Source organism: Rhinolophus sinicus, linkage group LG07 (genome assembly GCF_036562045.2).
Source record: "Rhinolophus sinicus isolate RSC01 linkage group LG07, ASM3656204v1, whole genome shotgun sequence".
Lineage (NCBI taxonomy): Eukaryota > Metazoa > Chordata > Mammalia > Chiroptera > Rhinolophidae > Rhinolophus > Rhinolophus sinicus.
The window spans coordinates 14,716,806-14,743,615 of NC_133757.1; the positions used below are offsets into that span (position 1 = coordinate 14,716,806).

Below are 26,810 nucleotides of genomic sequence, written 5' to 3' on the forward strand. Positions count from 1 at the left end.
CAGACGTGGTGGCTGAGGCCCACCCAGAGAGAAGACGAGGCCCACTCCAGACGTGGTCCTGCTAAAGTTCTCAGGGAAGGCAGATCATCACTGGTGCCCAGGCCAGGATGGCCCCCTTCCTGACCCCTGATATAGGTGCTTCTTGCCCCCTTTTACCTCCTGCTGGGTGCCCTGAGGGAGGTCCCTGTTCCCACTGGGTCCTGCCTCTATAATATGAAGCAACCCTACTGCCCTCCTGAACTAGCCACCCCCCGGCTAAGGGCCCCTCTCTCTCTTCACCCTCCAGAGAAGCTGTGAACTACATTTGGGCAGAAGCTGGTCAGCTACCTTCATTTTTGGAGCCAAACTTCCTGGATTCGAATCCAGGATCTGCTGCACACCAGTCGTGCAGCCTTGGGCAAGTTACTTCACTACTTCTCTGAGAGTGTGTCCTCTGGACTCTTTTAGTGTGAATGCATTCTTGATTTTGTGGACTGATGGCAGTGTGTTTTCCCAATGTCCAATTGGACATTGGAAATGGACTCGCTCCTTGGAAATCACTCTCTTACTTGGCAAAATAAAAAGTGAACAGACCTCCTTTAGTCCTCTATCTAAAAAAGAAAAACAAAAGGGCTAATCCAAGGAATCTGAAAGCGCCAAAGAACCAATGCTTTGCCGTCCTCATCAGAATCATGGGCCTAATAACAGCAGTACCTTGCTCAATGAATTAAGTTAATAAATATATGAGTTAATTACACACAAAGTGCTTCGATCAGTGTTTGGCGACAGTAACCGTGCCGGGTATAACTATAACAACGATTGCTACTCCACTCACATTGTAACTACCTCCAATCTCCCCACAGTGAGCCCTGAAACTCCTCTTGTTCCCCACCCCGAACTGACAGCCTCCTGCTTCAGGGGCCCTGGCCTGGGAAACCTGCAAGTCCCTTAGATTCTTTCAGGCCCCATCCCAATGATGGCCCTGATTAGCTTGCCTTGTGGGGTCCAGGCTGAGCCATTTCCTGGACACTCCATTTTCATCAGCTACTCAAGCACCCAGGAAGGTGGGGGCTGCCCTTTCGTTTCCAGCTCTGGTAGTTCCAGTCTAGGTGCCTCTTCTGGATCATGGCCGGATGTCACACTGGTGGAGACACGGCTGCCTCGGCTTTTGTGATGGGCTTTGACATTATTTCCTGCAAGACCTGACATCAGATACTTATCTCCTAATAGTCATGGATTTTTTATCTTTTTTTCTTTCCTGATGTCAGGGGGAATGAAACATTTTGGCAGAGGTTTGTCAGCCATCTGCATCTCTGCCAACGCTTGAGGGATGTGGCGACATTTTATAGACCTTAACGTCACAACTTCTCTCTCTCATTCTGCTTTGGTTCCATGGCAAACTGCGTGGGATCTGCTTTAACTCGTATCCCCACTGAGCCGGTCCTGGGCTGGCTTCTCCTCAGACCCTTCTCTATCCCATCCTCGCTTTGCTCTGCACCACAGAGGGGCTGACGCCCGCTGCCACGCCAGCCCACCCGTCGGCTGCCTTCCTGCAGGGCATGGAGTGTGCAGCGGGGGCCGGGGGTGGGAGGCAGAGAGGCCAGGGGCTCCTCCCTTTCTTTCTCTGCTTTTCCAGCAGCTCTTCTACACTGTGGTTGCCACCAGGCCCTCCATGCTTCCTTCCATCAGGTGACCCTGGTCCTGGACCCCGGACACACTACCCTCCCTTTATCCCCCAGTCCAGGTGGATGGGCTTTCCGCTGATGCTAAGCCCTGGGCTGCCCTGTTCTCCTGGTTTGAGAGCGCATGAGACACCCAGCAGAGTTTGGCTCAAACTTACGATACCTCTTTCACAATCTTTTACCTTAAACGGATTTTATATACCCCAAAGCAGCATTAGTCATTTGGGAGCAGGTGAAGGCCAGGTTAAGAAGGCTTCCTCTGAAGGCCTATTAACGATAAGCACAATGGTTGACTCATAATTCTTTGGGTGGGAGGAGGGTGGGGCGGGGTGATGATCAGATAGCAGGATCCCCAGGTTTGTGCAGGTGAAGCCCCGTCACCTATTCTTCTCTCTAACTAAGGAAGGAGGTCCTGCCAAGAGGGGGCGGGATGTCTGGTCTGAGGGCTGCAGGCATCAGGAGAGGGGATTGGGAGAATGGAGAGTGCTGGCTCTTTTTCTAAATTGGGGGGTGGGAGGGCTTCTCCTGACTACTGCTGGGACTCAAAGAGGGCTCAGTGTGGCCTCATCATCTGATTTGCCAAGAGAAGCCAGAAACTGTGTTCTTTCACTGCAAACTCCCAAGTTTTCAATATTGGCAACTAAGTAAAAGTTTTCCAAAACAGTGGGCGGCCAAACCAAGCACATCCGTCAGTGGGGCTGAGTGGGCCCGTGGGTCCTCAGTCTGTGACCTCTGCCTAGTTATTAAGGAACAAATGGAAAGGAAGGGGGTGGGTGGATGAGTGCATCCCTGGCCTGTTTCACTGGAGATTCCCTCGGAGGTGGGAAGAGCCCAGACCTCCTGACCCTGCAGAAGTCTGAAGTTCAGCCCTGGCACGAGCATCAATAACCAGGGCCCACGCTGAGCACATCCACCTTAGCCCTTAACTGATTCCTAACCACGGAGTCAAAGGCCAGGGAGAGGTCAACAGAAGCCACAAAGCAGCGGGTGTGCCTGTCGGAGCTCTCACAGGTGATAAAAAGCACAGGCAGAGGTCAGGCCTATATGCATGTCTGCAGCCCCCGTGACCTTCACAGCCTGGCTGGCAACGCTCAAGGAGGATGGTGTGCATCTTATATGCAACGTCTTATAAGCCAGGAAGCCTGCGATGAGAAACCGTGGGGTCTCTGTTGGAGGGTGAGTGGCAAACAGGTTTGCAGGATTGCCTCTACTCCCAGTCTGTTGAGTGAGCTTGTGACAAACAAGACAATGTGCCTCAGTTCCTCCATTTCTAAAATGGGGGTAAATATATGTGACCCAAGTAACCCTGAGGATGGACACTGAGGACGATGGCTGTGGACTTGATAAAAATAAAGACAATAAATGGAGTAGAGTGGCCTTTGAACACTTTCTCAGGTCCTTTATTTCGCTGCAATAAATAGAAAAGCCAACCCTAAGTTACGAGGGCTCTTGATGGGCACTGAGGCAAAAGACAAAGGATACACCCTTTCCAGTCATTCTTTGGAGGTACTGCCCTCAAGCTGCCTGGCCTTAATTTTCACAAGCAGATGGTGAACTCCAACCCCTGACTGGCTACCAAACAACACGAAGACACCTAATTACAACATAAGGTGGTGTCACTCCAGGTCCTTGCCAGAGACGACAACCTCAAAGTCCCCTGCTGAACACACGTCAGACGTCCAGCTGAAAAGCAGTGATGATCGAAAAGCCTAATGAATGGAGAGCATCTCTCCTGGAGACACTCCTTTCCCCCTGGAGCACTGCAGCCTGGCATCCACCCTGTACAGTGTAGGTTTGCACATGCACTCTCAGTTGTGCTGGGCACGACGCCACCAGCTTCCACAGAGGGACAGGAAGCGACAGCCCTGTGGAACTTGTATTTCCTGTAGGCATGCTCCTGAACAGATTGTTTATTACCGTGCCCAGAAGGTGTCCCTACAATGACGTCCCATGGGGAGGCGTTCTCTGCCATTGGGTAGGGGAAAGAGCTGTGTTTTTATCTTATGGATATTGACTCGTGTCACTGAAACCATCTTCCTCTTCAAGTCGGCTGCCAGAAAGCCTAGAGAGCAATCTGTGGTCCACATCTCACCAACGGATAGGCTGGTCTACAGTTTGTGCACTAGCCTCATTCCTGACTTCATTTCATATGTAGAAAATCTATTGTTTTGTCTGTACTTCGGTACATTGCTACAAATCCTTTTGGGACCAACATAGGTTTATACACAGGCACTGAAGAACTAAGAAGAGAAAAAGAATTCACATCTTCCTGGCGTGGCTACTTTAATGATTCTGGCTTTATTTTTTCACATATCCCCAAACAATTCTGTACTTTGTGTTTCTTGGAAGGCGAGTTTGCACGTTCACCAAAACAATAGGATATTTCCATTTTTTCTCGACTCTCCTTTCATGGCCAGCACAGGGTGATTTCCAGAATGAACCCAAACTTGGGACTTGGGGTCCCTGGGTCCCCGCCCATAGCTGAGTGCAGTGAATCGTGGGTCCCCTTTGTTCGGGAGATTTACAGCAATTTTCTTAACAACATGGATCTCTTTTGTGAAAGCTGAAGGCGTTCCCAGCAAATGTTGGCTGCAGATACGTTAGCCAAAACGTTACCACGGTCACAGCCCCTTTCCTTGAACAATCTAAAGCATATTTCTCTCTGTATATATTTGGTTTCTCAGATGCCTTAAAGCCTGGAAAACAATCATAGCTGAGGCCATTTCTGAGATGGCACTAAAAGAACCTACTCGGAGACAGATAAAAATAATGAGAATCTTTCTGTCAGGAAAGATTTAGAAAATATCACTGGCATTATTAAAATTTAATTTTTTACTCAGCTTTTTGGTTCCCCTCTCCAGTGATAATGAGCAGGACTGCACACCTCCGCCTGGCTAGCACTTGTTTTGTGCAATAAATTCAGCCTTCGAGTCTGAAGACATTTCAGACAACAGTTTTGACTGCTATAGGCTTATTTTTTACCCTGTGCTGTGCTTTGAGTCTTCCTATAAAAACCAGTTCATGAGATAATTTTCCACAAGGCCAGTGAAACTAATAAAAATAAATTTTGCCCAACTGGTTCAGAGAAATCTTGGGAATAGCCAAGGCAGAACCGTAAAAAAGGAAAACAAAAAAAGAATCAATGTATTCACTAATGGTTTACTTGATAGAAAACTATCAAATTAGCTGACAGGAGATGCTTGGCTGTAGGAATTTTCCTTTCAGCCTGAACAGACCATCTTTTAAGGGTCTAGGAAAAAGTTTTTTCTCCCAGAGGTTGAAGATACTCGAGTACCATAATTCTGAGTTGCCCAACCCTGGGTGACAACAAAGCCGGCAGTGGCCTCTGCTGAAGTCTTGTCCAGACCCTCTTTGTATGCCAGAGAAGCCGGTTTTGTGAATGAGTGGGCTGGGTTTTACATAATTTGCTCTAAGGCTATAGGATCAGTGGATTACGGACTCATCAGTGCATTCAGATACCTTAGGTTCTTGAGACATCCTCATCGGCCTCTGCCATGACCACCCAACTGACCCTCTATTTTGACTTCCTGCCAGCGGAAGTAGGCGTCAAATGGGGCATCTCACTTATAATCTAGAAGCAAGTGCAGAGGCTGGTGGCATGCAGAACACACTCTCTAAAACACACAACTTAATTACCACCTGTATTTCTTTCATTAGTTCAAGACACAAGTTGACATGTCAAAAAGACAAATGGCAAGCATTTACACAGGAAAAAAAAAAGATTTGAAGGAAATGTAGCCAATCAGGTCCTGTATCAAAGATCACATGATATACGTGGTGGAAAGAGTAATGGTTGGCATCATGGGGCATCTTTCATTCTAGCTCAATTTACATTTATGAATAAATTCAAGGATAACAACATCTATTCTTTTTTTCTACCTTATAGGTTCTTGTGATGTTCAAATTAGATCACATGTGTAAAAACAGAAAATGCGAAGTTGTGCTCAAAGGAACGTGATGGTATGATGACACTTCATTTAACATTGGTGAGTTGAGAATTGCCACAAAAACCATTCGGATACTGACAATTTTCAAAGAGAAAATATACTGAAATAGAATTAATACTAAAATTACATTGAACATATTTGTTCTTAATGATTCAGAGGTGTAAGAAGATCTTGTCCTATCCTAGTCATCATTAAGACCACCAATTTTCTTGACCATAATGTATTAGTTAAAAAGCAAAGGTTGCAAATAGTATGCATATTATTATGATCCTAATTTTGCAAACAGAAAAATACGTATATGAGCTTAAAGCAAAAATTGGAAAGATATAATTGAAATGATAGTGATGATTGCATCTAGGTGTTGGGATCATGGTGATTTTAAAAATAAATCTATGAGTCACCACACTTTTCAAATTTTATTGGTAAAGAATATGCACTATTTTGAAATTAAAAAAAAAAATTCCGCCTCCATGCAGATGTGCAAAAACATCACCATCTTCCTTGCATAAGATTACAAAATAAATTCTGAGCTCTGTGGTTGTTTGAATTTTGGTGAGATAAAAGTTTATCTGAAATGCATTTCAGATCTTAAAACGAGGCGTATGGACCCTCCCGTTTTCTTTACACGAGTTGGGCTCAGTCAGCTGAGGGCTTTTGCCACACACAACTTGATTGCAAATCATCAGAGACCAAGAAGCAGGTGACTACACAGCACATCTGGGACTGCTGTGATGTTGGAAGGACAAGAGTGCCTGGTCTGATTTCTAGAATGACCTGGTCATTTGCATGGTGGCCTCAGAAGGGGACCCGTGCTTAGCTGTTGGAGCACACAATCAGTCGCTTAGCAGAACAGTGCCACCCCGTTTGGAAAACCAAGGCTCAGTTCAGATTTCCAGCAGCGCCACCAAGGAAGCTATTTCTAAGGATCTAATTGCATTTGTAGCATCTGGCATTTTGCACACTCCATTTTTATGACTTCAGTATGATACACGTTCCGCGAGGCAAACAAACAAAAGAGAGATTAACTGTAGGACACTGGAGTCATGTCAGATATTCCCAGTATAGAAATATTATAATATGCCCTAGAGATCATTCCAGGGCCAAATAAAACATTCCCCAACGTATAGGACCTCGGAAGGAAGACTACTTGGCAGGCGCGGAGAACGGGGATTTACTTCCTTTATTAGGCCAGTACACAGCCTCCGATGCTAACAGGCACTGATAGGAAATGCCAACATTTCAACTTAAATCAAGACTGGAGCCCGTAACATCCACACATTGCCTTTCAGCAGAAGATCACAAACGGCACGAGTCCGGGTTTCTTGTACTAATTGGGGAGGTTTTCTAATTTGCTTATGGTATCTGCCTCATGTTGAGCTAATCTTCCTCCAGTTGCCTCCAAACGCTGTCTGAAATAATCCGCTTACTCCTGGTCTGTCCGCAGTACTTTATATCAAGTAACACGCGCTTCCCCCAACACAGCCACGGCAAAAGGCCGCCGCAGCTCGGCTCTGTGCTCCTACTTCACCGCGAGTGCGACAGTGACAACAGATGCCCCTACAGACAGAAGCGAGGCAAGGGACAACCGTGCAGTGAGGCTTCTGAATAAGTGAGAATGATGAAAAGCTTGCTAACAGCACTAATTAACAACTGAAAGCATAATCTGATCACTGTTTTGAAAAGACCGAGACAGATAATTTTGCTTTCTCAGACAGGCAGGCAAAATATTTTAGGGTGTTCACCACCGGCTCATGTAGTTATTACTATAAACATCCAAACTTGGTTCAAGAAAACTTTTTTTTGTAAAGACGGCTCCTCCCCTCCCACCGTTTTGAACGGCTCACGGCTCACGTAAACATTTAATGACACAGCCAGGAGGAGGCTTAATTGATATGGGCAGGCAGTGCCATTTCAGGAGTATCAAGAGCCCTACCTTGACTCAGGTTTAACGTGTTAAATTTAAAAAGAAATTTTAGGGAAGGAAATGTTTTAATATTCATAAATCAGAATAGCCCAGAATCCTAATGTTCAAAAAACATGCCGTGTGTGTGTGTGTGTGTGTGTGTGTGTGTGTGTGTGAAAACCCCAATACACAAAACCATGTTGGGCTGTGGTTCAAAGTAGGTGATACAGAGTGTTGCTGAGGCTACAGCCAGGCTCTCATCCCAGGTGAGCTTGGCTGTGTGACCTTAGGTAGAACACCGTCTCCGCTGGGCCCCCATTTCCTTGTTGCAAAGCGCTGGGTGTGGGGATGTACAAGGACTGGGGCATTTCAAAGATTCCTTCTGCCACTCAGACTCTACAGTCATCAATTGAAAGGTTCTTGTTCTTTTTCCTACAACTGTATTTATTCTAAACAAGCAAACCCAGCATCTCTTTTCCCCTCCTTTGTAACACATCATATTTGAAAACATTTCCCTCACGTTTCAGGAGTTACTGAAGGGGAAAAAAGTTACATTGCTTAATCCTACTTTATAGGAGTTTGCTCTTTTATTAGAGAACAGACCGAGAACAGTGATCAGTGAGGTATACGAACATACCCCAAGTTGGGGGAAGGAAGAGAGGAAGGCAAAGATGCTGCCTTCAAGTGCCTTGTGGAAATGTATAAAACAAGCAAGTGAGATAGTCCTTTGCCAAACACTGTCATAAATTTTTTATTTGGCAGCTAACATTCTCACTAGTTTTCTTGGCAGCTATTGGGACCTTTAGCAAGAAAGGTGCAGGACAAAAATACCTTGTTTAGAGATGTTTTCAACACTTTCTGGGGTTTTTCAGAACTTCTGCCTGCAGCATATTTTTACAACTATAGTCTCCAATCACCTGATGAGTAGGTGGTGGGGTTTAAACTTTTTTATTTTTTAGAAAAAGAATAGATATAGAGAAAGTGAACAAGCAGTGCAACCTCCCTCTGGCCTTTCACTGAGCCCAACCTTCTCATTTTTTTGTGGTAGGTATTTCTGATATTCATGATTAGGCTACTCTATTTGGACAAAAAACTGAAAATAATATCAGAATGTACCTTTTGTTGGGCCTGGTATTATCTGTATTGTATTCCCAGATGACAGAGATAAATGAAAGTGAAACAAACCGATGACTAGGCCATTTTTCTTCAATGGTTCTGCCAAAAACAGGTCCCACCTATTGCCTTTGGGTCAGTTAATGGACAAAGAGCTGTCCTGGATTAGAAGCTGATATAAGCACTTGAAGATAAGACTTTGGCAGTCAAACTGTCAGTGGTGGAAGAAGTGGATGAAAGCTCCTGGAGCTGTTCATTACCCATCCCTGGAAACCTAGGCACTGAAAGCTCTTTGAGGAAAAGGGCTTGGCATTCTGGGAAATGAGGGGCCAAAATCCACAAGGAGTCAAGGATGAGATCTTTTATTACAACCACATCCTAAATACTGTGTATAAACACTTTGTATAGACTAGCAAAGCAAAATCATTCTACCAGGGGTCTTCCAGCTATGAGCAAAGAGGTTGGCAAATTTACTCGCTCCACAACAAGTATAAAACTGAACAATTGTTAAAACAATCCTTTCAGGGCTCTGGATAATGACCAAAAGCAAAAAATGAATTGAGAAGTGTTTATTCATAGAAAGCTGGCAGAACTTCAGGTAAGAACATCCCCACCTTACCCCCTAGCTTAATTGGCTAGAATGATGGTTTTACCAGGGCAGGGCTGCCAGAGAAGGCTTACTTGATTTGGAGCAGAGGGCAAAACCCATGCCCAGTGTCATTGTCAGTAAAAGGAGCAAATTCGATAGGGAAACGAATGGGGGAAAATCCACAGTTCTGCCAGGTTGTAGTCCCAGCGGGATGAACCAAAAACGTGATAGGGGGATACTAGAAATGAGAGAGCCATCAAAGTGCCAGGAGAGCTCTCTGCACATCTCTGCTTGATTGACAAAGTATGTGCATGTGCTGGGGAGACCTGAGAGACCCCAGTGAAAAGTCAAATCCAAGGCGAGCTTGAGAACTGGCTGAACTTTGAATATGCTCCTCAACACACGTACACATCACTTGAGAGAGGATGGAAACCTTATGTGTTCAAGATTTTTGAGCATAATCTCTGCTCAATCATTGGCTATCCACTAAGCTATGCACACAGAAGGGAAACCCCTAGGAAGCCAAGCTCATCACATAAAAATAAGAATTAAACAAAAAACAAAAAGCCAACAACTGAGCAGACTGCAGGGGAGATAAAACCTGCAGATTATGTTCAGGCAAGCTTCTGAAAAATATCAGAACGCTGAGGTGTTACGATATATCATCTAAAACGTCTAATTTTCAACAAAAAATATGGTATGTCAAAAAATAAAAGAAAAAATGTGGTCTATAATCAGAGGAAGAAAAACAGTAGAAACTGATTCTGAGTGGTTCTGATGTTGGACTTAGGAGACTTCAAAGGAGCTATTATAAACACATTCAAAGAATTAAAGGAAACTATGCTTAAAGAATTGAAAGAAATTATGATGGCAGTGCCTCAACAAATAGGGAATCTCGAAAGAAAACGAGGGACTATAAAAAATTCTAGAAGTTGAAGAAAAATACAATAGATGAACTGAAGAGGAATCACTGAACTTGAACATTTGTCAATAGGAATTATCCAATCTGAAGACCAAGAAAAAAAGATCGAAGAAAAATGAGCAGAGCCTTAGAGACCAATATGACAATAACAAGCATAACAGTAATGGGAGTCCTAGAAGGAGAAGGGAGAAAGTGGCAGAAAATTATCTTTGAAGAAATAATGACAGAAAGAGAAAATTTCAAAAGCAGTTAAGACAAAAACAACTCATTATGTACAGGCAAACAACAGTATGAATAATGGCTGACTTCTCATCAGAAACAATGGACGGAGAAGACAATGGAATGAGATATTCAAAGTGATGAAAAGGGTAGGGGTGGGGGTAATCTGTCTACAAGAATTCTCTATCTAGCAATACTATCCATCAAAAATGAAGGCAACATAAATATATTTCTAGATAAGCAAAGAATGAGAAAACATTTTTTTGTTAGCAGACTTGCCTTACAAGACATACTAAATGAAGTCCTTCAGGCTGAAAGGAAATGACATCAGATGGTAAGTCAAATCTACAGAAAGAAATTAAGAACACTGGAAATAGTAAATAGAAAAACTGTATCTATATTTTCTCTTTGATTTCCTTAATTTCTTTAAAAAGCATAAAGTTTGCAAAAGCAATAATAATAATTCAACATTGTTGAGTTTATGACATATATAGATATGACAATCATAGTGCAAAGGAAGAGGGAAGAAGACTATATTGGAATAAAGTTGTTTTATTAGAATTAAGTCAATATAAGCTGAAATAGATTGTGAAAATTTAGGATATATACTGCTATTTCTAGAGCAAAGACTAGGAAAATACCAACACCAATGTAGATTAAAAAATCAGCAGATGAATTAAAATCGTATACTAAAAATATCTATCTGTTCTAAAAAAGAAAGTAGAAAAGGAGAAACAGAGAAAAAGAAAACACATGAGGAATATAGAAAACAAATAGCAAAATGACAGACATAAATCTAACAAAATAAAAAATCATAGCAATGTTACTGGACCAAATGCTCCAATCAAACAGCAGATTGTCAGATGGGATAAAAAAGAGCCAACTTTATGCTGTCTATAAGAAACATACTTTAGATTCAAAAGCACGTATCGGTTGAAAGTTAAAAGATGGAAATACATATACCATGCAAACAATAACCATAAGCGAACTGGAGTGTCTATATTAATATCAGACAAATGGACTGTAGGACAAGAAATAGTACCAGAGACAAAGAGGGATACTTCAGAAACAAGGGTCAATGCATCATGAAGATATGGCATTTATACATATACACACACTTAAGAACCAAATCGTGAAATACATTAAATCAAAACTGATAGATGAAAGGAGAAATAGAAAGTTCAATAATTACATTGGAGATTTCAATACTCCACCTTCAAAAAACTGATAGAATTATTAGACAGAAAATCAGCAAAGATATAGAAGACTTCAACACTATCAGCCAACTTCACCTAAGTAACATTTATAGAACATTCTACTTAATCACAGCACATTCTTTTCAAAAGCACATGGAATATTCCCCAGCATAGACCACATATGGGCCATAAAACAAGTTTCAATAAATTGAAAAGACCTGAAATCATAAAAAGTATGTTCTCTAATCACAACAGGACTACATTAGAAATCAATAACAAAAGAAAGTAATTCGGGAAATCCCCAAATATTAGAAAATTAAGTAACACTCTTAAAGCAAACCCATGAGTCAAATAAAAACTTATAATGGGAATTAGAAAATGTTTTGAATGAATGAAAATGAAACCATAACTATCAATATTTGTGGAGGCAACTAAAGTAGAACTTAGAGGGAAATTTAGTTGCCCAATTAGGAAAAAAAGAAATCTTTCAAATCAATAATCTAAGCTACCATATTAAGAAATTAGAAAAAGAGCAACTTAAGCCAACACAAGCAGGAAAAAAAGGAATAAGGGTTAGAGCAGAAATCAATTGATAGGAAACAGAAAAAACCAGAGAAAATTAATGAAGCCAAAAGTTGGTTCTTTGAAAAGATCAACAAAATGGATGACCAAGAAAAAAAGGAAGAAGACAAAATCACCAGTCAAGAATGAAAGTGGAACATCACTACTGACTTAACGAAAATGAAAAGGATTATAAGGGAATATTCTGAACACCTGTAGCCCCCCAAAATTAGAGAATTTAGTTGAAATGGAGAAATTCCTAGAATTATATGCATTATCAAAACTGACTTATGAAAACAGAGAAAAGCTGACTAGACCTATAATAAGTAAATAAATTGGATGAGTAATTTAAAATCTTCCCACAAACAAAAGCCCAGTACCAATGGCTAAAATAATGAATTCCATCCCACATGGTAAGTCCTTATTTAACAATTGTCAATAAGTTCTGGAACTTTAAGTAAAAGGACATATAACAACCAATTCCACCACAGGCTAACTGATATCATCAAGATTTAAGTTCCTTCGGCATCTCATCAATTTTATCATGAAACAAGGTTGACTGAACCTGCCGTATTTAAAGAAACAGTACTGATCCTACACAGACTCTTTTAGAGAATAAAGAAGACATACTTCCCAACTCATTCTATGAGGCCAGTGTTACCCTGATACAAAAGCTAAACAAAGACATCACAAGAAATACCCATCATGAACATGAGACACCAAAATCGTTTACAAATATTAACAAACCAAATCCAGCCACATAGCAAAGGAGTAAACACCATGACCAAGTGGGATTTACCCCAGTAATGCAAGGTGGGTTTAACATAGGAAAATCAATTAATGTAATACACTGCGTTAATGGAAGAAAGGACAAAACTCACATGATCATCTTATGAGACAGAAAAAACATATGGCAAAATCCAACACTTGTTCATGATAGAAACTGTCTGCAAACTTGGAATAAAAAGGAACTTCCTCAACCTGATAAAGGGCATCTATGAAAAACCTGCAGCTACCATCATACTTAATGATTAGGTCAGGTTGTCTGTTTGCCCCAGCTATCAAAATTGTACAGGTACACTGTGGTAGGAACGCCTATGGTACGTTACAGGCAAAACAGTTCAAGAAAACAGTGAAACAGTGAATTATCTGAAGTTAGTAACTTACAATAAAATCTTATAGCCATTGCTAAAATATTACTAAGGGGAAGAGAATGTGACAAGGCAGAAAAACTTGGATCAGGTTATGCTAAAAGACAAGAGTAGGCAACCTTCAAACAATGGAAAATGGCATAGTCGGAGGCTAAGGATTTGAGCTGTGGAGCCCGACTGCCTGGGTTTGGTCCTGGCTCTCTGCCACTGTTTAGCTGTGTGACGTGGGGCAAAGTCCTTACCCCTCTGAGCCTCAGGATAACAACAATACCTATCTTATAGGGTCATAGTAAGGACTCAATGAGATAAATGCTATGAAGTGATTAGAATGTGGTGGCTGCTATAAAACTACAGGGTTGGTATGATTTCTATAACCATCCCCTTGTATGGCTTTGAAATGGGGTTTATAAACCCTGGAGCTGCCTTTGTTGGGGAGGGGCTTCTCTTCATCTGCCTGCACAGTCATTCTGGTGACAGAGCCTGCTAGGAAAGTGGCTGCCCCTGGGAAGGAATGTGGAGCCCCTGGTGAGCCCCTCGTTCTCATCTTTGCATGTGGGCCTCTGTCGTCACCCCCCCTTCCCGGCCCCTCCTCACCACTCCTGGGCCTTGCTTAGCCACAGTTGGCATCTGTGGGAAAACATCACTGACTGTGCTTATATTCCGGGTTGCAGAGGTCTTTTTTCTGCATAAGGTTACAGTGGAGAACAAGGAAAAGACTGAAAATCCAAGGCCAAGAGGGGCCGAGGGATCTGCCCGCATCTTGGGTTTTGCCATGATGTGAAAACACATGGCTTCAGAGTGTAACATGAACAGCCCTGAGATCTCTCCAGGGTGGAATCTATGTTTTCAGCTATGCAGAAATACTTACGACGAGCCTTTAAAAAAGTCAGTGGGAGGGTGTGTTAAATGAAAATCAAGATAACCTTTCTTAGGCATGCTTTCCTCATAGACTCCAAAATCTTTCCTTTTTGACGAGAGTAAGAATTGGAGAAATGCCTCAAAACAGGGGAAGTGTCTATTTTTTTCCAACCTCACTTGAATTGGGCACTCTTGGGATGAAGGGGAGGTTTGCCATTTGTAGACAAGAATGAAGCCTTTTGTGAACAGCCTAAGTACACCACCGACTTGCTTTAAAAAGTGTCGAAGGCTATTTTTGGAGAACATGCGGTTGACTGTGCCAAATTGAAACATTGACTTATCGCCCGATTTAGCATTAAAACATTAGAACTTACAATTAAGACTACTCTGTTTACTCCAAATAAGTTTGTCAACATGCTGCAAATATATTTCTGTTATCATAATAAAACCAAGAAAAGGGTGGGAGCGGTTTCTCGCTGTTGAAGGCCGTGGTGAAAGGCATTTCAGAACACTGAAACTTGAGCTGCCCTATCATATAGGCAACTTCTTTTCCCCAAAGAGTGGATCCTGGGTGTAGCTATATTCATGCATAATAGGTTGATTCTCATTCACAAAACAGGAATTACTTTATGGTTCCAAAGTAAAACTAGTGTAAGAAATATGCTGGCAGATTTGCTACAGATGTGGTCTCTGACACGTACGCACGGGGAATCTGCTATTAATCACATGTTAAGATTTGAACATTATAAAGTACAAGGCAGACAACCATTAAGTTCAAGGTCTGAATTGATAAAAAAAGAGAGAGAGAGAGAGAGAGAGAGGGAGAGAGAGAGAGAAGAGAGAAAAAGGATTGGTGTGCCTGTGTCCACCATTGTGTTTAAATATATGGCTTTAAAAGATATCATTCATCCCTTCCCCCATTTTATTTCAAGGTCAGTCTGCTTTTTGCTTGGTTCCTTTCGTTCTGACATAGATGACAGTTCCCGGGAAAAGTGCAGCCCTTCGGCTGTCCCGCTCGCTCGCTTCCTCGCGGGACGAGGACAGGAACGTGCTTGTTCGGCATTCGTGCAGTAGAGCCTAGACGCCACGGAAACCGGGGACCAGGAGGGCAAGGAGCACATTTGAGAACCGGCTCAGCACCTAGGCCCTGCAGGCCTTTGTCACCACCTGCCTCAGGGTTAGGTAGCCATGGTAATTATGTCAAGGCCATGCATTACTCTGACAAAGTAATCCATCAAATAATTTCTCACAATTTCAATTCACCCCTCGAATTTTCCTTACCTCCAAAGCCAGCTGGATATTATATTACTAAAGCTGTTGAAAGGGTGGAACACTAGCTGTGGAGCCAAAGGCCACGGCAACTATGCAATGCATAAATTTTTATTGTTTGCTCAGTATTGAAATCTCATTAGGGTCCATAATTCATCTGAACACCGTGAACATTTACATCTGTTGATCATGAGAACTTAGAAGGAATGTACACCTTTGGCTAACTTGTTTTTAGAGGAGGCTGAGTGTGAGTGTGTGTGTGTGTGTGTGTGTGTGTGCTGTGTGTGTGCATGTGTGCATGTGTGTGTGCAGGCAAGCACATGCATTCGTATGTTTTCAGCCCTTGAACAGCTGTGGTTTAAATGTCCCTTACTCAAACCAATTTCCAACCTGAATTTAAATATCCCAAAGTTGTTTTCATTTGGCAGCTCTCAGACAAAGACTCAGTTCTCTTCGAGTCCAGCTTAATCAATGTTGGAAAATTCCACTCATTGCACACTGGCCCTAATGCAGCACTGCTGTGTTAATTACATCAGAATTATCCCAAAGATTACATGCCTTTCGTTCAACGTACATATGTTTCTGTCTTCACTTAATTATGGCTTCCACTCGAGAGAGAAAACACAATTGTGACTGTTTCGGGGGCCCTGGGATGTCCAGAGTCGTGTCTACATTTTTTTGGTGTGTGTGTATGTAAACGTCTCACTTACTAAGTTCTACTCTCTTGACCTGACAGTATTTGCATTTACAAGGCTCTTAGCAGTTCCATGAACACTGTCATTTGAAGGTGACAATCACTGAATCGCAGAACCGAAATTGGAAGGTGAAAGGAAGGGGCCTTAGGGACCATCTCACCAGGCCAGCCCCTCTCTCAAGCAGGAATCCCCCCAACAACACCCCCTGACAAGTGGTTCTTCAGGAATGCATCCATTTTTGGAATGAACTATGGCAGCAGCTGAAACGCTCTTAGCAAACACTCCCTAGCAGTTCAGGGCAGAGATGAACGCTGTGTCCGATGAGAAGTCTGGAGGGAATTTAGGTAAGACCAAATATAATTACTCAGACTGGCATCTGGCTAGGGCACCAGCTCTAACAGCCCCACCGTAATTCCAGCTGATGGCAGTGACACCTTCTGATGAGAGTCTTGTCAACCACAAGCTGCTCTTTAGCAGGACTTCACTAATACGCTGCGACGGGAAAAATCGGATACAGATGTTTTCACTCAGAAGGCCTTGGAAATGCTAAAGTCCTATCTTCTCCTCAAGGAGAAAGGGCATTCACTTCCATGAGGGAAAAGGAAGCCAAAGGGGCTGAACACAAGGGCTGGCCTGAGCCAGGCCTCATCAAAACATGCTTTTCCATGGTGCTCTCCAAGTCAGCACTGAGTGTCCATGTTCCACTCTCGGCGCTGTGTGGACAGTCTCAGCACTCAACTGGTTACAGCCAGTGCAGTGGCCCTGGGCACTCAGGTGGAGCAAGCACCAGAGCAGGGCGATGGGAAGTGATGTGGCTCCAGTCCAGAGCACAAGTCTCTACTCTGGAAGACAAGGAAAGAGATCTGGGCGTGGGACGCAATGATAAGCAAAATGAGACAGGCGACAGGCCTCACGGAGCTTACAAGCCTCAACAAAACAACCTCTCTCTCTCTCTCTCTCTCATACACACACACACACACACACACACACACACACACACACACACTACACGGTTTCAAACTGTAAGTGCCACAAAACTGTGAAATGCTGCAAAAGAAGCAGATAGGAAAGTATGAGTCTAGAAGAGGGGACTTGTGTCAGTGGGGACTTCTAGGAAAGCAGAGGCTGAAATGGAGTTAGGAATGAAAGAAGTTTATTGGAAGGTACCACCTGTGAAAGATAAAGGGGAGGAGGCAGGATTGGGTAGGGAAAGGCTTCTGACCATCGTGTAGCTCTGACACCTATGAAAGCAAAGGTGGGCAGAGGCAGGAAGGGGCAGGTAGAGCCTCAGACTACATTGCAGACGTGACCAGGTCTTAGGCAACCCAGTGAAGAGCATGGGGTCAAAGACGGCTCCATTCCATACGAGGAATCCCACACTGGGCAGAAGTGGCTTGGCCCTAGGGCCACACTGTGCTCAGTGGCTGGGGGTGGCCTGGGAAGTGCTTGGCTCAGTTCTGATGCTGAGCTGGGCACCTGAAGGAGCCAACACCTGGCGCGACCGCATGCCTCTCGGCTTGATGGCCGCACCCCTATGGCTGCCATAAGATTGAGCTCAGCTAGGGGGCCTCAGCTAGGGATTCCCTAAGGTGGTCATGATGTTGACTTGAGGTCTGAAGGCTGCACTGAAGTTAATAAGTAAGAGGGGAAGGTGGGAAGAGAAAAAAGTTTCCAGGAAGGTGGCACAGCATGTGCAAAGGTCCTTTATCTGGGGGGTGATGCTGGTGGGACTGAGAGAAGGCAGCGTGTCCAGAAAGGAGAATGATGGGGAGGCAGAGATCAGATTGTACTGGCCTGTGGAACACTGTAAGGATCTTCTTTTCTATTAGTCACATGGTTTTGAGAAAGTTACAAACTTCAATAATATCTAGTTTCCTAATCTATACGATGGGACGTTATATACTTTATAAGGTTCTCGTGAGGATTAAACAAGATCGCACACATTGAGCTCATAATCTAGTATCTGGTACATGGGCAACGCTTGGTAAATGTTGGGTATTCCAGAAAACCTCAACTGGAAGTGCCTCGTGAAAAAAGTCAGAGGAGAAAAATGAACTTACTTTAAAGTTTTGTTTTCAAAGGTTTTAAACTTTTATTCTGAAACAATGTGCATGCATTTGAACAAACTATGGGTGAAATTGCTAAATCCATTTTCTACCAAGATCATGCTGCTGCTCAAATCCTCAATTATTGAAATTCCGGGCATACAGCTAAATTTAGAATTTAAGCAAGTAACATCAGTAATTCAGAGCTGAGTAAGTGATAAATAGCTCGTAATAGAAAAAGGCCACGAGAAAGCCAAAGAAGGACGGAGCGCTAGAGACAACAGCACATCATACATGAAGAATGTGGCCCTACAGAGCATGACAGCATCGGCAGGACCGCAAATTGAAAATATAGGTGTTTTTCTCTCTCCAATCTCACCTGTTTATGTGAGCAATCCTTCAGATACCTATTTTCAGATCATTTCAAACCCTAACATGCAGGAAAGAAAAAGAAACACGAAGTGATGAAAAATAGATACTGGCTGTAGTTACTGAAGCAGATTTGAACTGTCAAGAGAAAAGTTCTTCCTAGATGGTCCTTTGTTTTCGAAAAGCGAGAGAGCACGTGCTAACAGACGACGAGGTAGTCTCTAAATTCAGGTCCGAATTACCTGAGATGGCTGAAGATGAGTCCGACTCCTGTCTCACTGGCCTCATGAGTGTATGTATATGAGTTTGGAATACCCTGCGCCATGAGGTGAAGAGAGGATGATGTCTCTTATGGAGATGTATCCACAATAGACTTGTTTTATCAGTGGCAGGTAGAAAAAGCACCGGTCAGCTCACAACTGTAAAACTCCTGCCACGCTTGTCTCTGTGTCAAAATCCAGTCTCCCCTTAAAAAGATAAAACTGGCAGCCACTGTTTTATGAGCTCACACATGACTCTCTTTGACTTCTCGGCATCTAGCAAATACACAAAGCTATTATTTTCAGCTGTTTACCCCTTTATTTATTCCATCTGAGATGATTCTGACTACCTCTGACACTTGGAAGAGTGCATAATACCGGAAATATCTGGCCTCCACTCTTGGAAACCTTGAGATGAGACATCAGTAATAGAATCCAAGAGAACTGCAAATGTGTATTCTTTGGTGTTTTCCCTTTTCAAGCTGTGATAAAGCAGACGTGAGGTTTCCACAGCCACCCAAACAAAAACATCTTTGAGAATCTGAAAGTATTGTACAAATCAACTTAGATTATCATTTTTTCCCCCTCAGCTCCTGAACTTTTCTTGCATATTTCTTTCCTCTGCCAAAGCTTATCAACTGTTAGGTCATCCTGATATGTCAAAAACTGCTTGGATCATGGAGTTTAACTTGAGCAGATTGGACAGGAATTTCTTCATTCAGACAAAAAAAAAAAAAGATGACTGATGAGCAAGTTACTTATCTCTCCCAGTGGAGGAAGAAGTGGTCCACCTTTGCTCATAAGCTGGATACTAGTATTGACTAAACTCAAAAAAATTTTTTTTCTTTCAGAAGGAATGCTACCTAATGGAATTTCTCCATGCTTCTGAACCTTTCATTAAAGTGAGTCATACTACAAGTCATTTTTAAAAATCCTCCCAAGTTTTATTTTTTGCCACAGATTTGCCAAGGACTCTTTTAGCAAAATAGGAGTGCACAGGAAAAAGTCTTAGTCCTGTACAGAATAATTAAATCTGTTTAAAAATATAACATTCTGTAAAAGATTTGTATTCAGTCTAGATGGGGTCACACAAGGGTGTGTGGTTATTTGTGGGTAACTGGTTCGTGCAGCCACATTTGGGCACAGCTCACAATGGCTGCCATCCCTCATCAGGAGGATGAACGAGGGTAAAAATGGCTCAGGGCCTCAGCAGAAGACCCTAACAACTGCTCAGAGGTACCTGTCTTTCCTGAGGCCACCCCATGGTTCTTTAATTCAACAACTTGGAAATGATGGCCTTGGTATTAAGAACGAGGCGGTGTTTATCCAGGAGCCTGGTAATTGCAGGTCATGGATGTAAAAGGTCACTTTTCCAGAGTAATGTGAGTTCCTCTCACATGATAGGATACACGCTATCGTCACTACTTTCTGTCTGCTTCTGTGAAAGTGAAATGACAGTACACGTAGAATCTCTTTTAATGTCAGCACTTCCTTGGGAAGGTGCCAGAGGACAAATGCCACAGTGTTCAGAAACCTGGGGTCTGTGGAGACCGGTGGGATTGCCAGCGCTCTCGTGATCTTGGACCCCAAAGGGCTCGGCCCCCTCCCTGCAGGTGAGTTTTGTCTCTAATGAATGTCAGCCATGGACTCGAAATGTGATAATCACCAAGGACCACCGGGGGAGGTATTTCTAACATGCAGATCTTACATTTAGAACGAACGCCTTTTGGTGAAGTCTTGCTTTTTACTTTATTGCCTAGAGATTGCCTTTTTCTCCACAATGCTCGATGTCAAAGACTCAAAGGAAAAATGCCCATGCAATAAAGGGCTGCCCCGTGGCTGCCTCCCACCTGAAGAGAAGGCACTGATTCATCAGTGAGCCACTGAGTGACTGGACTGTGGGCTGGGGTCCTGGAGTTTCCCACTGTGGGCCTAAGAAATCCATCGCACTCAATGATTCAGACACCACTCGTGGGACAGGTGAAGTCTGAGAGGCTGGGAGACTGATGAGCACTAACCACACCCAGAACCTCTCTCCTGTCTTCCTAGTTCTCCAGGCACAGAAGCAGGATTCTCCTGCAAGGTAACGTGAGGATTCTTCAAAAGGCAAGAGAGAGACAGGCATTGAGGTAGACTTTGATTTTGCTTTCTGTGATTAAAAAACACCAGTCATCAGGTATGTGAAAGTCAGGGTTCTGAACTTGTTCTCAAAGGTTTTAACGTTTTATTCTGAAATAATGTGCATGCATTTGAGCAAACCATGGGTGAAACTGGAAAGAAGAGCTTTGAAAGACTGATTGGTTTCTCTTTCTAAGCAAGCCTTAAGAAAACGCGTTTTAAAATGAAGTCAGTGCAGCTCAAGATCGGGAAGTGAGAAAATTACAATGATATGACTTCCTCCGGGGTCACAATAGCTCTAGTTTAGATGGTTCGTGTTGAACGTATTCTGGGGATGAGAAGTCAGGGATGGCGCCACTGGCTAAGAATTCACACAGATGGACGCCTGGATGGGTGGACGGACGACAGACAGCAGCTGTGGGAGAATCTCTGCTCAGAACCATCTTGCTCCTGGGACACAGATGAGGGCAGACCGCTTAGTGCTGAAGCCCAGGGCCCGTTTCTGCACTCCCTTGCACTAGCCCTGCTTGGGAGCTCCCCGAGGTTGCAGCAGATGTTAAAAACTAAAGTTGAAACCTTTAAGCTGTAATGAAGGAGTTCACGGGGTTCATAATCCCCGTACCCCACCCCGATTCTCCAGCGATCCCGCTGAAAGCTTTCAAACAGTCCTCAGCACTGACACGGGCACGTAGTGTGTGTTGAACACACTGATTTGCCCATGATTACCCTCGGCTGCTGGAAAACAATCTCACTCCTCGCTGCAGCAACAATGGTGTTATTGACTTGTTGCTCCAGCTCTATTTAGTTATTACCCTCGGGGCCACAATCAATAGACTTTGCACCAAGTCAGCCTAATAAATCCCAGGCTCTCACTGGAGGTTTGCCAGAAACGGCAAGAAAATCTATGGCAGGGAAACACTTAGAGTGCAAAGAGAGAGAAAGCTGCACTGACAGCTGTATAAATTAATTAACAAGGAACTGTTTATTCTTCTCAAAGATCAGATCACACATTTATCATCATTGAAGAAGTCACAGATAGGCTATCACAAAATTATCTGGTGATATAAAAAAATAATCCCCATAAATTTGGACACACACACAAAAGAGACCTACGTTCTATGGCAACTTGTGTTTTTCCTTTATTACCTTTTCAATTACGCGACGTATAAATTTGCCTTCTCAGCACTAGTTCTGGTCAGTCTATTATTTCCAGCTTATTTGGACGAACGCAGTGTGCCTTGATAATTCTTTAAGCTTGTGGTTGAAACAGTCAACACGATAAAAATAAAAGGTTGATCATTAACATTGTTGTATTTTGAGATTTTTTTTTTTTTTTTTTTTTTTTTTCCCTCCCTGCTTTGGAATTTAGGCATTTGGATCCTGCTTATAATGCAACAGTGGAGAGAAAAATGCTTCAGGTGATAGAAACACAAAAAGGTCAGTGAAAGTAAATGCCAGGTAGATGAATGCAGAAGAATTGTAGAGTAGTTCTCCTCACTTAATAAGCAAAGGGTGTGAAGATTCAGTGGAAAGAGGCCCAGGATCCTACAGCCTTAAGACACGTTGAACTAAGTTTGGGCCATCTCAGGGACAAGACAATCGGGGGGTGGGGGGTGGGGGGTGGGAGATGAGGGTAAGTGGGATCGAATATATGGTGATGGAAGGAGAACTGACTCTGGGTGATGAACACACAATGGGATTTATAGATGATGTAATACAGAATTGTACACCTGAAATCTATGTAATTTCACTAACAATTGTCACCCCAATAAATTTAATAAAAAAAAAAAAAAGAAAAGAAAGGGAAGAGATAGTTGGGGCTCTTCGAGCTTATTTGCTACTGTTGTGGTACCCATTAGAATCCCTATACAAAACTTTTGTTTGGTCCCAACTCTATCCATGCTAGGAGAGAGCCTATAGCCTGATGGAAAACAAGTCTTTCTAAATACTAAGTGATTTCAGTTTTTCAGTTTGAGGGTGGAAGTGTTAGAAATGGTCTTTACACAGAATCACAAGATCCAACCTCAAATATCACTCAGCAAATTGGCCAATGTTTGGTGAGGGTCTATTAGGTACAAGGTACTGAAACAGCCATTGACTGGCTGCGACACAAGGCATCATTGTTCCCAGGCGTGGAAAGCTTATTTCATTGCTTCGGTCTAGCCTGGGATATGTCAGCCCTGCTGCATGTTAACACACTCCTGTGAACACAAAAGGGCATAGCAATCCCCTCAAATATGGACCCTTTAACTTGACAGGCCCTCAGGAGGTGGGGGTGCATACACACACACACATGAAACCTGTTTTATTGTGGGACTGCTAATTGTGCTGTCCCAAAATTTATTGCCTCTTATAAATGGTTTCCAGGTAATAAGAGTTAATTGACTCAAGAGACTTTCATCCATTGCAACTATCTCCTAATACTGTACATTAGGCCAGTGTACTTTCTATTAATCAGGCCAAAGGTATCGCCTAAACAGATACATTAAAAAGACAATGGAACTTAAAATCATTGTCCCAAACTTATTTCTGAATGTACTCACAGAAAGTTGTTCATCCTTAGATTAACTTACTACCCAAGCATGACTTGGCCTTAAGCTTGAAGACTCAGGACCACCGGCCTCCCGAGTTCACCTACTTCACACCTATGTCATTTGCCGCGAGAAGACCAAGGTTCAGAGGGCAAAGTGGTGGTCCTGGGGAGCCCCTGCATCATCACTGGTAGAGGCAGGCCGGGTCACAGATGCCCCGCCATTTTTTTCTAGCATCCTGGAATTTAATCTGAGACAGAATACATTTATGAGGAGAATCTTTGACAAAATGGAGACACAGAGGAGCATCTTCTAACCTGTGTGCCTCTGCCTCAGAGTCTATTCCGGCTTCCCTGTCCCCAACAACACAGCTTCTGAGCTGCTTCTCTGGTGCCCTCAGCCCCAGACCTGAACACTCAGCCTTTCTCACATCCTCCACATCAAAGCGTGTGAGTTCCAGAGCCTCCGGGCCCAATGGCATGTGCATTAGGTACCTGGCTCTGCTGTTAATCACTGCCTTGCCTCAGCCACGTCCCTCAGTGTCTCTGAGACTTAGTCGTCTTCTGATGGCAAAGGAGGGAGTGGGACAGCTTACAAGAGCCCTTCCTCTCAGCTCTAGCACCCTACTATTTATGCCAATGGCTACTCATGGGTTAGCATGCCTCGCCCTGTTTCCAGAGCTCTTCTTACTGCTCCCGGTGCCTTCACATGCACGAGCTCCCTGCTGCTCACCCCAGGTAAGCGATGAGATCCTGGCACTGACACTATGCCTCAATGCAAGGGCAGGGCACCACGGGAAGGAATTTCAGGCCCAGGGGAAAAATCTCAAATTGCACTCTGAAGATCCCTCTTGATCCTCTCTTCCAACATTTAGGCGGTGCTGGATGAGCAGTCAGTCATTCCTATGGCTACGAGTTTTCTTTCCAATCAACTGTCTCTTGTCCCCAGGTCCTAGGGGACAAGAGACAGTTGATTGGAACACTGAGATGGCTGAGGCCTGAGTACCTTCCAAGCACACCCTCAGTCGCATCGAGGTATGTCTGAGCAGCCTTTCCTAAGCCTTCCTGGGTTAATGTGTTGGGTAGAGGAATGGGGCACAGGACAGTTTATGGGGCGGTTTGTGCCTCTGGACTTGGCCAAGGGATTGGATTGTAGGGCTCTGGCCTCTGTGATCTGAAGGAACAGACATAGTTAGCTTTTAGCTTGATCAGTGGTGGAAGAGGGGAGCGTATGATGACAGTGAACACACCTGCTTTGGGTGGCAACTGGACACCACATACTATGTGTTTCCCATATTTCTTTAATCCATTCAATAATACTGAGAACTTGGTATCATTATCCCACTTTCTAGATAACTAAGGCCCAGAGAGGTTAGAGGTTAAATGACTCATCTAGAGTCACCAAGGTGGTCAAGAATCAGCTCTTAGTCTTTTGACAAAAAGGTCAGTTCTGTTTCTATTATACCTTACTTCTGCATAAAAGGCCCAGAGATGGCAGGGAGGTAAGAGACTAGTATAAATTAGGATGATAAACCACCACCCCATTGGTTATTATTGCATCCACTTAATGGGCATACTTTATGAACTTTAGAATTATACTCTATGGTTGCAAACTAGAGTTTCTGATAGCTGAAGTGGCTCTCCTAATGTACAAGTTGGCTCTTCCTGTCCTGCTCTGATTGGCCAGTGGGCTTCCAAGGTGGACTGTGTTGAGGTATATCTTAGTGGATGACCACATCAACCCACAGTTCCTTTCTTTTCTTTCTTTAAAACATGGCTCTACAACTGGATGTCCACATGCAAAAGGAGAGAGCTGGACCCTTACCTCACACCACATATAAACATTAACTCAAAATGGATCAAAGTCCTAAATGCAAGAGCCCAAAACTACAAAACTCTTAGAAGAAAACATAGGAGTAAATTTTTGTGACCTTGGATTTAGCAATGGATTCTTGGATATGACATCTAAAGCACAAGCAACAAAAGAAAATAGGTAAATTATATGACATCAAAATTAAAAATCTTTGTGCTTCAAAAGACACTATCAGGAAAGTGAAAAGACAATTCACAGAATGTGTGAAAATATTTGCAAATCACATAGTTGGTAAGGGACCTGTATCTAGACCTTATAAAGTAAACTTACAACTCAATAATAAAAAGACAAATAACTCAATTAAAAAATGGGCAAAGGATCTGAGTAGACTTTTTAAAAAGAAGATATACACATGACCAGTAAGCACAGAAAAAGATGCTCAACATCATTAGTCATCAGGGAAATGCAAATTGACTACTTCACACCCTTGAGTATGGCTACAATCAAAAAGTCAGATAATAACCAGTGTTGGTGAGGATGTGGAGAAATCAAAACCCTTATCGACTGGTGGGAATATAGACTGGTACAGCCACTTTGAAAAACAGGTTGCCAGTTCCTCAAAAAAGTTAAACATAGAGTTACCATTTGACTCAGTAATTCTACTCATAGGTTTATATCCAAAAGTCATGAAAACATATATCCACATAAAAACTTGTACATGAATGTTCATAGCAGCATTATCACAACATCTAAAATGTGGAAACAACACAAATGCCAATTAGCTGATGAATGGATAAATAAAATGTGGCATGCTGTTCAGCCATAAAAATGAATGAAATACTGATATGTACTACAATATGGATAAACCTTGAAAACATGCTAAGTGAAAGGAGCCAGTCACAAAAGTTCACATATTATATGATTCCACTTATATGAAATGTCTAGAATAGGCAAACCTATAAAGAAAGTAGACTAGTGGTTGCTCAGGGCTGGGGAACGGGGAGGTCGGGGAGTGACAGCTAACAGTTACAGGGTTTCTTTTCGAGGTGACGCAAATGTTCTAAAGTTGACTGTGACGATGGTGGCACACATTTGTGAAAATCCATTGACTTATACCCTTTAAATGCGTGAACTGAAGGGTGTGTGAATTGCATCTGAATAAAACTTTACCAAAAACTCCTGAAACAACCCAAAGCACGACTGAGCTTTAGGAGCTGCACTTGTGGTGCAGCTGCTTGGCTGGGTAGAGGGCAAATCCTTTCCCACATTCCTGTCCAAGCTCTGAGAGTCTGCCTCACCTGGGCAGGTATGCTGGTCACTGCAAACGTGCTTTCTCCCTTCATTCCTGGAGTGCTGCGGAGAAGGTGCAGCAGGAATGAGAACCGCTCATTTCTGGGCATGTGCTATATGCCAGGCTCCATGTTAAGTGTTGTGCAAAAGTTATTTAATTCTTACAACTGCTCTCCAAGACAGGTACCCTTCTTATCTCCATTTAAATATGAGGAAACTGAAGCAGTTTAGGTGACTTGTCCAAAGTCACACAGCTACTAAGCGGCAGCTCCTGGATTTG

The 26,810-nt window shown here is 43.1% G+C and overlaps 1 protein-coding gene across 4 annotated transcripts in view; it reads right to left on the reverse strand.

Moving 5' to 3' along the window:
- VTI1A (vesicle transport through interaction with t-SNAREs 1A) overlaps positions 1–26,810 on the reverse strand; it is a 321,981-nt gene that overhangs the window by 11,291 nt on the left and 283,880 nt on the right. The window lies entirely within an intron of this gene.